Raw genomic sequence first — 11,890 nt, 5'->3', positions numbered from 1 at the left:
TTGCAATACGTTCATGGTTTGCTTATTGTCAGTGTTGTGGGGGTGATAACAGCCTAAACGCGGATAAGTGGGTTATGGCGTATGGAAGTAAATAGGACTTGATACCTAATGCTATGGTTGGGTTCCACGACCTTAATGATCTTTAGTAGTTGCGGATGCTTGCTAGAGTTCCAACCATAAATGCATATGATCCAAGTAAAGAAAATATGTTAGCTCATGCCTCTCCCTCATAAAAAATTGCAAGAATGATAACCGGTACTTGTTATCGATTACCTAGGGACAAATGACTTTCTTGTTGACAAAAGCTATCTACTTTTATTACCTTGTAATTTATTCGTAGTTTTATTCTCGCAAATTACTCGTAGTTTTATTCTCACAAAATAGTTTCATACTTGTTTTAGGTAAAGCAAACGTTAAGTGTGTGTAGAGTTGTATCGGTGGTCGATAGAACTTGAGGGAATATTTGTTCTGCCTTGAGCTCTTCGTTGGATTTGACACTCTTATTTATCGAAGAAGGCTACAAACGATCCCCTATACTTGTGGGTTATCAGTGTGTTGACCTTGGGGGCCTTAGGCCCGCCCGATGGGTCGGCTTTCGATGGCATGAGGCACCCCCTGTGCCATAACACCGTTAGTAGCATTTTAGAAATGGGTTTCTTGATGGATGATGTTAGTCGATTACCTCACAAACAGTATTCTAGGCAGGGATATAGACACCCTTTGCTTTTTTTAAAGCCTTATTATCACATTTGTTAAACTAACATGTCCTACGAATTGCATACTGGCCGAAAGACTTTTGTTGTATTCATTCGTTAATTTTAACTCTCGGTAGTTGTTGTATATATATGTTGTTGTTGCTGATTCTTTTGTCAACTGTGTTATAATATCGACTGTTCCACCTACCTGGTGCGCGTGTTTCCATGTATATGTTGTGTGAAGATGGCACATTAGCATTGATATTATGTGGAGGTTAGTGTAGATTGCTAGATTTATGTAATGTCCATCCCAGGGTGCTACAAGGAGTGAGCGCGTTTTTGAAAATGAGGTTATAACTAGTGGCAATGATCAAAGAAACTATTATCTTTGTTTAACAGGATGACGAACGCAAGATAGAGCAACGCATCACATAGATTGTATATGTTTCTATAGGTAGACACAATCAGTCACAGTGTGTCTACTATCATAGTCCGGTGAGCCAAAACTCTTCTAAGGTAACTTTTTCAATTTCAATATATAATGACACACAAGTATTTCGTCTTGTAAAAAAAGTTTAATTTGGAATTTATTAAAAAGAATATAAGATATGAATAAGTGTTGACTTGGAGAGATCACATCGCTACCCAACCCCTGCGTCGTCCTGCTTGGGCGACTCGGGGGATCTAGGGTTCCGTGCACCACCACCCCTCCCTTCGCGTTGTTCCCCTCGCTGTCGGCGTTGTAGGAGGCCGACGACAGGCTCATGGTGGTGATGAGGCCTCTCCTTCCGTGTTCTCCTCCCTCCCTCGTGCTCTCTCTCCCGTTTTCATCCTTGTGGAGAATCAGGTCGGTGCAAATCGATAGGGGCTGCAGTGGTGGAGGTCCGGCCATGTAGGAGTGGTGGCCCTCGGCGTCACGCGCGCCAAATGCTGCGGCCGGTCGCCGCCTCGTTGTTGGGGCCTTCGGTCCCCTGGCAAGGGCTCTCCGCTATCTCTCACCAAAGTGGTTGGTTGGATGGATTTGTTGGCTCTGGCCAGGGTGGTCAGGCCACGGCCATGGCTATGGGCTTCCTTGCCAGCCGCTCGTCTCCATTTACTGGTCTCTGTCTATGATGGATGACATGGATCCGAGCACTCATGTCCTGTTCTTGCACGGGTCTAGCTGAGGGGAATCTGGGATGCAGGGATTGGGGATCTTGGATGCATGGCGGTGCCCTTGTGTTATAGGTCTTGTAGTGCTAGTGGACAGAGCTTGTGAGTCTGGTGCTGGTCGGCTTCCAGCGCCGTGTTGACAGCGTGTTGGTTGGAGTGCGGCGTTCGGTGGTTGCCGAGGATGTGTTCCATCCCTCTGGTCGGATTCATGATGGCCTGTGAGGCTAAATTTCATGTTTTGACCTTTTTGACAAAAAAATTAGGATCTCACCTGGGTTTAAAAAAAATCAGGATTTGACCCTTTTGCTATCGTCGGGGGCTCTGGCTGTAGGGTTAGACAACCTACCGCCAAAGCACCTGACGGTAGGGTGCCGACGGAGGGGGACGGCGGCCATTTGACTGCGTTGATGTGGATAAGTACCTACCGCCAGGGGGCCTGGCGGTAGGGTGTCTAACCCTACCGCCAGATCCCCTGGCGGTAGGGTGTGGCAGGGTTTTGACGCACAAATTTTCTGTAACGAAATGTGCAATGGACCTGGCGGTAGGTTCACCCTACCGCCATGGGGCAGGCGGTAGGCTGTGTGACCCTACCGCCAGATCCCCTGACGATAGGGTCCTGTATTTTTCTAGTGTAAAGCTTCTGTAACGAAAAATGCAAGGGCCCTGGCGATAGGTGCGCCCTACCGCCATGGGGGCTGGCGGTAGGGTGTCTGACCTTACTGCCAGGGGCCTTGGCGGTAGGGTCCTCTGTTTTGTTGTTTTAGTTCATTTGGTTGCTTGTTTACAAATTCAATATGACAGCAATATCACAGATTTTAAACAATTAAACTTGGGCACTGTCGGTGTCAAAACCGGCGGATCTCGGGTAGGGGGCCCGAACTGTGCGTTTAGGATCGATGGTAACAGGAGGCAGGGGACACGTTGTTTACCCAGGTTCGGGCCCTCTTGATGGAGGTAATACCCTACGTCCTGCTTGATTAATATTGATGATATGAGTGTTATAAGAGTTGATCTACCACGAGATCATAGAGGCTAAAACCCTAGAAGCTAGCCTATGGTATGATTGTTGTATATGATCTATCGACTAGCCTGGCCTCGGTTTATATATTGCACCAGAGGCCTAGGATAACAAGAGTCCTAGCCGAATACGCCGGTGGGGAGGAGTCCTTGTCTTGATCACCAAGTCTTGTAGAATCTTCCATGTATGCGGTAGCTGTCCAAACTGGCCCATGAGTATACGGCCATGGGGTCCTCGGCTCAATCTAACAGATCGGGAGATGACGTAGTGAGTACCCCCTAGTCCAGGACACCGTCAGTAGCCCCATGAACCGGTCTTCAAGTTAGAGACACTCCTCGATTCTTCCGAACTGTTCTTCATCTTTGGTTGTCGGTCTTGGAAACTGGTTCAACAAATCTTCCCATCTTCGATCTTGAGGATCGCTGAAATGCATTTGACGAGTTTACACGTCGGGTATCCGAGGAGCCCCTTTAAGTTTCCGGTCTTTATCAATGCCTTGTTATTTTTATGCCACACCTTGGGTTTGAAGTTGTTCCCGGGAGGCAGTGTCCTCTTGCGTCCGAGCTCTAACGCCGGACTGCATTCGAGGTATCTTTTGCAGCCGAGCACCAATATCGGACTGCTTCCGAGCTCTAACGCCGAAATGTATCCGAGCTCCAACGCCGGACTATATCCAAGATGTCGTAGATCATGTTGGTCCAAAAGAGTTGAAGGAGTTTAGCCGAGCTTAATGCTGGAAATGTCTTCTATGGAGCCAGCCACTAGCGCGCGAGCTTTATGCTGGACTGCTTCCGAGGTGGTGCACCACCCCGACTGTGGGCCAATTTTTTGTCAATATTTTTGATTGGTGCAATTTATTCTCTGCCGAGATATATAGCTAGTAGCCCTCAAGGTGTGTATTGGTCTAAAACCCGAGATGCACCTGAAGGATGACATAAGACCGCTGATCCCAATAGCCGCTGAGACTCAGGTTGATTTGCAAAATCGGTCTGAGGATCAACTCCTAGCTCAGCAGAATACTTCAAGACACAAAAAGCGGTGTGCAGAGTCCTCGAGACTCAGGTTGGGTGCGGCCGACCAACCTGAGGATCATAATCTCCTTGAAAACTATATTGCACTTAAATTTTCTGCACTGGATTGCCAATGCAGTAGCCCCCGAGACATTGGTCGGGTGGCAACACCAGATCAGGGGATCGATACGCCCCCTTAAAATTAGTAAATGAGAAGCCTGAAGCCCAGTAGCCCCCGAGCCTTAATGCGGGCACGAGTGGCCAAATTAAGGATCAATATCCAGAGTAAAATCACAAATTATGTGTAATGATTCTATGTATCCAAGTACTTTACACCATTAATGCTCGAATCCGCATTATACAAAACTTTGTTGACCGACCATCGGCTTCCACCTCCTCGGCCAGTAGCCGAGGAGTGTTTGTCCTACTTTATAAAGCCTTCATTAGGGCAAAGATTTACGACAAACAAGGCAATCTGGCCATATGGTTTTATAAACAAAGGTACGTAGAGAGATATGTTATATCACTGTTTAACATAATAAATGTCTTCCAAAGAAAATAATCCCGCTATCGGCTCCTTTCTTTGGGTTGTCATGCTGAGCATGATCATGAAACCTCAACTCTAATGTAAGAGCAAAATATTGAGGATTTAATTTGGGAGGCCAGTTACTAGCCCCTGGTAGTGTTCGGCGACAGTCGAGGTCAAGCCGTAAACACTTCGGCCAATGTTAAGAATGGCCCATCATTTAACACAGTCATCGGATCGCTGACCAGTTTACCGGGATTTGTGACAGACAGTTTTCGGCTTTGTCCATTGAGGTGCTTAACCATGTGAGCTGGAAGCACAATCGCAGTGGTTCTCCCTTTGCACGCCTAGCCGAACAAAGTGGAACATAGGAAGCAAGTGCAAGAGCCGGGCAACCCAACTATTGACCGAAGACACAATTCGAAAGCGATGCATATATAGCAATATCCGAGAATGTTTTTGCCGAATCTCTAAAGGTGTCCGGCGTTGCACTGCGAGACTTGTGCTGAAAACACACAAATAGTTTAAAAGTGCCATAGGCTTGGAAACGCAAAAAACGTCAGTGAAAACCTGACGTCTGAACAAGATCAAGTGTTCGGTGCCAATCTGAAAATTAGACTTAAGAAAAAAAAAGGTGCTTTTGTCGTGCTTTAACATGACACATCCTATCTCAAGACTCCAAGCGGGCCAGCCTATGACTTCAACCTCCTATCCCGAAGGCGGAGTACTTTTCATTAGGCCAGTTTGGCAAACTAAACTCTAGCGGCTTTGAGAGGGAAATTAGCCTCCTCAGCTAGTGACCACATACTTGTGTCAAAAAAAGGAATGATAAATAATAACAATAATAATAACTTTGCAACGACTAAGAAGAAGAACACTTATTATAAAACGGCTCATATAAATTTAAGAGCCCCCAAGTGACTTGGGTAAAAGAATTTTATGTATAATGATTGTATGTAACAAAGTACTAATATCATATCTTTGTTCACCCGAACTTTAAACGCGTCTTAACCGACTGTCGGCTTCTCCCTCTTCGGTCAAGGACCGAAAAGTGTTATGTACTCCACCTGTCGAGAATATCGACAGTGTTTTCGATAACCAGGCAACCGGGCCATAAGGCTGTAACAGACAAAGCGCGCTCAGGGAATTTATGCTATATTACAGACGAAGTGTAAGAAGCATCTTCGAAGAAAATAGTACCCCCACCGATACCTTTCTTTAGTGCTCATTTTTACTACGAGACTTGTGCAATAGATTTTTTGTACTCATGAGTTCCGTTGTGTGCCGACCATGATTGAAAACAATAAGAGCGCTAGCTTTCGGCTTCACCCAGTCTGAGGTTAGAGCTCGGAGGACCCGGTCGTGACAATCGCAGAGGTGCTCCCTTTACTCCCTAGCCAAACAATCGGGAACATAGGGGTAAGCACAGGAGCCAGGCAACCCAGCTTGCAAATCGCTTAAGTCAATATGGTGCATATTGTGGCGTAATACACGAACAAGGAATGAAGCCGTACAAGTATAATCATATGCAAGAGGAAAGGCTTCATGAAGGAAGCCCCCAAGTGAACTGGGTATTTGAATTTGTGCGTCACAAACAAAGTTTGGACAAGGAAACTTTTTACAAGCAACTTTTTTTCAAAAAAGTATAATGCTTGGTCGAACCGAACACAAGTTAAATTTTTTAAAACTTTGAGCATGAAGGCAACTTAGCTGGTTAATGTGTTCGGTATTGATGACGCGGTCCGAGCTTGATGCGGGACAAGGTTCCATCCCCCAAGCCGGTCCTGAGGTGGCGGAGCAAAGAGCTCGGCACTCCGAAGTGGTGACATAGCACGGTCAATGCAGGCCGACAGAGTGATGCCGGAGTCCCCGGCAAGGGGTAATGAAGTGTTGATGAAGCCCCCCGTCCAGCCGAGGTGACGCCAAAGGATATAGTCCGGCTGGATCATTTTCCTGTGCACAAAAAATAGTGCAAACCAGAGATAATAATAATAATAATAATAAATCGTTGCATAATAAATAATTTATGCAAAGTGAGTAATAAAAGAAATAAGGCCTGGCGCCGAAGTCAATGTCGATGCAGGGCGTCGACGTGATGCGGTAAAGGTGTGGCAAAGCCTGAATTCACAGGTCGGTCCAAGTTCCAGATGCAGCGTTCGTCGGACTATATACGGAAACTGACCGAACCACCACGCGACCGTCATTAATGCGGCCATCATTTGATAGACCTGTGTACAGATGATGGACAAACCAGAGTAATAATTCCTCGGGAAAAATAAACCCAAACAAGCAAAAAATACTAGGATTAATAGCACCTGGTTTATTTGTTGTAGCAATCCGAAGAAAGGTGATTCCCAAAATTGGGACTCGACCCGCACACCCATTGCCTGATGGGCGATAAAGCGATGGTATGGCGATGCTGGAAAAGGTTGGCTCGCCGAGGCAAAGCCCTCGGCCCAGCTAACGTGACGGAGCTGATTGGCTAGTGACGCCGAAGTCTCCGGAGTAGGTTGATTAAAAGATGGCGAAGACCCCGGTCCAGCTGAGATGTCGAAGCCTCGATGTCAGCCGATGAGTCGAAGTAGGTCGGCGTGATGGACACCAGCTTGAAGAAGCAATAGTGCGGCCCTGCCGATGCAGGTCATGACGGGGTCGATGCCGGCTTGATGAAGTCACCGTGCGGCGATGCCGGTATGCCCGCTCCGTGTAATCCGTGGGTCGGTGATCTTGGTGATGATTTATCCTTCGCGATGCCGGACTCTTGTTCGGCTTCCCAAGATGATGATCCGAAGAAGTTGAGCTCGGCTCAACAAAGTGACGACGTGTCTAGCGCAGGTCGGCAGCCTTGAAGCAATATCACCGAACTGGTTTAACACCAGCATGATGATGAAGGCGACCTCAGGGGAGGCTTAAATATTTACGGGCGCATGTTTAAAAACAATGCACAATACCCTAGAAGATAATTCCTCTAAAAAGGTTGTCCAATGTCACGTTCATAAAGAAACATGAATTCGGGTTGGATCCGTATTCGCGCAGAAAACGGATCCGAAAATTGATCCACTCATCGGAAGGTTCCCGGAGTTTGAACCGTCGGATCGAGCTAAAATTTGGAGGGGTGGTAGATATGAGAATTCCACAGTAGATGAACGGTTGGATCTTCCAAAGGAACTTCCAGCTAGGCTCTGGAGACCACGCCCTAAACTCGTCCAGATTCCCGTCCAGATTTGACAGGGCTCCGGAGATTCCTACATCGGAACTCTACGAAATTTTGCATGGCTGCTGTAGACTCAATTCTTTACAATTCCACCAAAGGGATCGTCAAAGCGATGATCTAAGAGGTGGTGGCAGCGGATACAAGTTTGTTGTTCGGAAAAACAGCACGGTCGCCCGAGGGCAATGTTGACGTTGAGCCCCCGAGCTCCATGGATGATTCCTCCATGATCTTGATAGAGATCGGAGTTGATGTTGATGAAGGCCCTCGTCTGAACATGACGATCGGAGATGGAGCACGGTCCTCGGTCGAGCCGGCGACGAAGATGCCGGCATCGCAGTTGACCTGCAGACGAGCCATCGATCCTTTTGCCGATCACACATCGGAACTCTCGATGAAAGCACCAATGTCGGTGTCAAAACCGGCGGATCTTAGGTAGAGGGTCCCGAACTGTGCATCTAGGATCGATGGTAACAGGAGGCAGGGGACACGATGTTTACCCAGGTTCGGGCCCTCTTGATGGAGGTAATACCCTACATCCTGCTTGATTGATATTGATGATATGAGTGTTACAAGAGTTGATCTACCACGAGATCGTAGAGGCTAAAACCCTAGAAGATAGCCTATGGTATGATTGTTGTATATGATCTATCGACTAGCCTGGCCTCGGTTTATATATTGCACCAGAGGCCTAGGATAACAAGAGTCCTAAACGAATACGCCGGTGGGGAGGAGTCCTTGTCTTGATCACCAAGTCTTGTAGAATCTTCCATGTATGCGGCAGCTGTCCGAACTGGCCCATGAGTATACGGCCATGGGGGTCCTCGGCCCAATCTAACAGATCGGGAGATGACGTGGTGAGTACCACCTAGTTCAGGACACCGTCAGGCACCACATAGATCCACATTAGATAAGTTGTGCATATAACATTTCAAACAAACTTCAACGGAGTTCCACATAGTAGCAAACACATAGATCCACAAATAGAAAGCACATAGTTCCACGTAGTTTCACAACCACTAGACAAGTTCAACCAAACGAAGTTCAACCAAACCAAAAGAGCCAAGTATCGAAGAGCATAATCAGTTGCTCCTTCCCCTCTTAGAGGTACAGTCCTCATTACTCTTTGAACGAGTCTCTCTGGTCTTCTTCTTGGGCCAGCGAGGAACCGGTCTCTGGAAAGGGTCCGGACTCGGAAAATCCTTCTTCTTCGGATTCCTCTTCGGCAGCTGAGATGCTTGAGATGTTTGAGTTGGTGGAGGTCCATAATCTTCATCGTACTCCTCCTCCCCGTTGATCTCCTCCTCCTCCTCATCCTCGTCCTCGTCCTCGTCCTCGTCCTCCTCCTCCTTCCCAACCAACCTAGACGACGAGGGAGCATGGCTCGATGAGCCGATGAGACCCTGTGTGGCTACAGGCTGATAAGCTTCAACTGACCCAGCTCCAGCACACCCAAGCAGCCTACCAGCTTGCGACAACGCTTCACGAACTTCCGCACTCACAATGAAACAAGGGCATAATAAGTATCAGATCGACCGATTGCAAGTGAACAAGATGCATCTGTTCCGAGGAGGCTGAAATTGTACCTTCATCGTCCCCCTCACTTTGTTCTCAGATTCTATGCTCCCCGGGAGATCACCTAGTGCATCTGAGGCTTCAAAGATGCATCTGTTCAGCTCACCAAACTGCAACGTCATAAGTCAGTCACGATGACGAATAAACTAATTTAAATACAACCCTCGGTTCAAACTTACCACTCTGTTGATGAGGGGTGCAAACTCCCTAAATCCACCATGCATGTCTCTGATGCCGGTCTGGTAGGCCTCTTCCTCGGGGTCATCCTTCTCCAGCTCCGCGATGTCTTCCGCCGTCCACTAAGGCCTGAGACGAAGATGGTGCTTCTGGCCATCATCGTACCACCTCATGTGTCGGCTCAGGTAAGCATCCAGTCAGTCACTTTCCTCTCCACGTCTTTACGGTACCTCCGCCGGTTCCACTTTGTCACATGAGTTTTATGGTCCTCTCCCCGATCTGTGATCGACTGATTCTTCTGTCGCCTCATCTTGCAAGGCATAAGCAACAAGAATCATCATAAGCGCAATGAGATCATCATAAGCAACAAGAAACATGATAAGCGTAATCAAAATCATGGGCACGGAGAACAAAGCGCTCACAGGTGGAGCGTGTGGCTGCCGATATCGGTGGGCTGGCCCGGTGGGGTATGTTGATAAATCCCAAACTGCATGGCCACGCGGTGTGGCAAGTGCCACTCGACGGCGTACACACAGATCATGGGCACGATGCACCGCCAGAGACCACGGTCCGCATCACACATCACGTTCAGATCAAAGTCCCACTCTCGGTCATGATACAGCCACCAGTTTACCTGTTACATATACATTGGTAAGTTCCCACTCTCGGTCAAAAGTGGAATCAAAGAGAAAGGTGTTGATCGAGTTCATATACCTGCGTATGCATCAAAGCGTCCAACTCGTTGGTGTAGGTCTTGTACGAAGTCTTGTTTAGGCCCGTGTAGAGTTTGACAACGTCCCACTCATAAGCTACGGTGGGGTGTCGAGTCTCATCGCCGTCTTCGCTATAGGCACCCCACGGGCGTCTTGGCAACTTCTCCGGACGCCCCACCGGCAGACGCTCCCACATCCAAATGGAGAAGGCCCAGACAAAGCCACCCATATTGGACTTGTCTCCCGTCCTCTGCGTTGCGTCGTCAAGCTCCAAAACATCAAATGAGGATCAGATCTAAGAAAATGTCATGGACACACTTTCGTAGGTAGGTAGGCAATTAGATCCTCTCTTACCAAACGGTATAGGTAGGCGAGAGATGCAGTCCCCCAACTGTACCCTGCCTCCCAGTCCGCTAGGAAGAAGAGATACGACCAGTTGGCAGAGTTCCCGGAGCTGTCTGGAAACACGACCTTCGTGAGAAGATACCACAGGTAGGCCCTCGCATACCACTCCACGGTCGTCTCGTCGGCGCCTTCGGGGCATTTCTGCCGGTACTCCGAGAGCCAGGTCAACGGCACACCAGATGTACGGTTACCCTTGACAGCTGGGCAGTCGCCGATGAGGGCTGCAACCCTCTGCTGCCAGTTGGTCCTCTCCACTTGCCCGGTGAGTGCATGACCCTCGATCGGCATGGCAGTAATCATTGCCCAATCCTCGAGGGTCACCGTCATCTCCCCGCATGGCAGATGGAAAGAATGGGTCTCCGGTCGCCACCGGTCAATCAACGCCGTCAGAGCTGCGTGGACAAGCGTCGGTGACTGACGCTTGAACTGCAACACAAAACCCAACAGACGGGCTCTCTTGAAGAACGGCGCGTAGCGCTCGTCGTAGTCCATATGCCCATGAACCCCGTGACCCCTCATGCGCAGTGGCTGGAGCATCTGTCAAAAAGTGAACGCCAAAAGTTAGGAAATTATTTTCATAAATCAGAAAACTTTCATCAAAATTTCATTCATATCACTTACCTCTCCGTTCTCTATGAACCGGGCACGATGACCCTTGTCGAATGCCCAGTCCAGCATGGAGTACCGTGGGCCGATGTTGTCCGCAAGAGGTGGCCGCCTTAATAAAATTTCATAAACAAAACCACCATAAGAATAAAGCATAAATAAACAAAAAATGAACTCAAATCATATCAACATGCACCATATGAAAATAAAATTTTAAGCATATTCCTCCAACAAGAACTACTACACAAGATGGATCAAATCATATCGACATGCATCATATCAAAAAAATCCTCCAACATACATCATATCATCATATTTTTAAATATTTTTTTACAAACAACATCTTCATATCATCATATCAACATGCATCATCAAACTAGGGTTCATCTTCACACTAGATCATATCATCATATCAACATGCATCATCAAACTATGGTTCATCCTCATATCAACATTACATCATATTTTTTTTAACAAAAAAATTTATGAACTAGGGTTCATCTTCACACTAACATATGAACTATTGATTAGAGTTCGTATCCAATACCACTAGTTACTAAAGAACCAAGAACTACAACTACAATCAATCTTAGGTGAAAAAAAAAATTCAATCTAAGTTCAAAAATATGAGGGATTTCAAGCAAATAATGTGTCGAATCGGAAGCAAGTTTGCAAAAACTAATTGGAGGGATTGGAGGAGCTTACGTTTCTCTCTCAGGGGCCATCTCGATCCACAAAACGGTGAAGAATCGGTGAAGATCCGAGAGGGGGAGTGGAGGAGATGAGAGAGGTAGAGAGGGGC

General features: G+C 47.4%; 1 pseudogene; it reads right to left on the bottom strand.

The window, feature by feature from the left end:
- Positions 1–2,134: 2,134 nt before the first annotated feature.
- LOC119357845 lies at positions 2,135–11,813 on the bottom strand (annotated as a pseudogene).
- Positions 11,814–11,890: the final 77 nt, after the last annotated feature.

This window comes from Triticum dicoccoides, chromosome 2A (assembly GCF_002162155.2).
Source record: "Triticum dicoccoides isolate Atlit2015 ecotype Zavitan chromosome 2A, WEW_v2.0, whole genome shotgun sequence".
Lineage (NCBI taxonomy): Eukaryota > Viridiplantae > Streptophyta > Magnoliopsida > Poales > Poaceae > Triticum > Triticum dicoccoides.
Note: the sequence above shows the minus strand (reverse complement) of the source record. Positions and strands in the feature narration are given on the sequence as shown.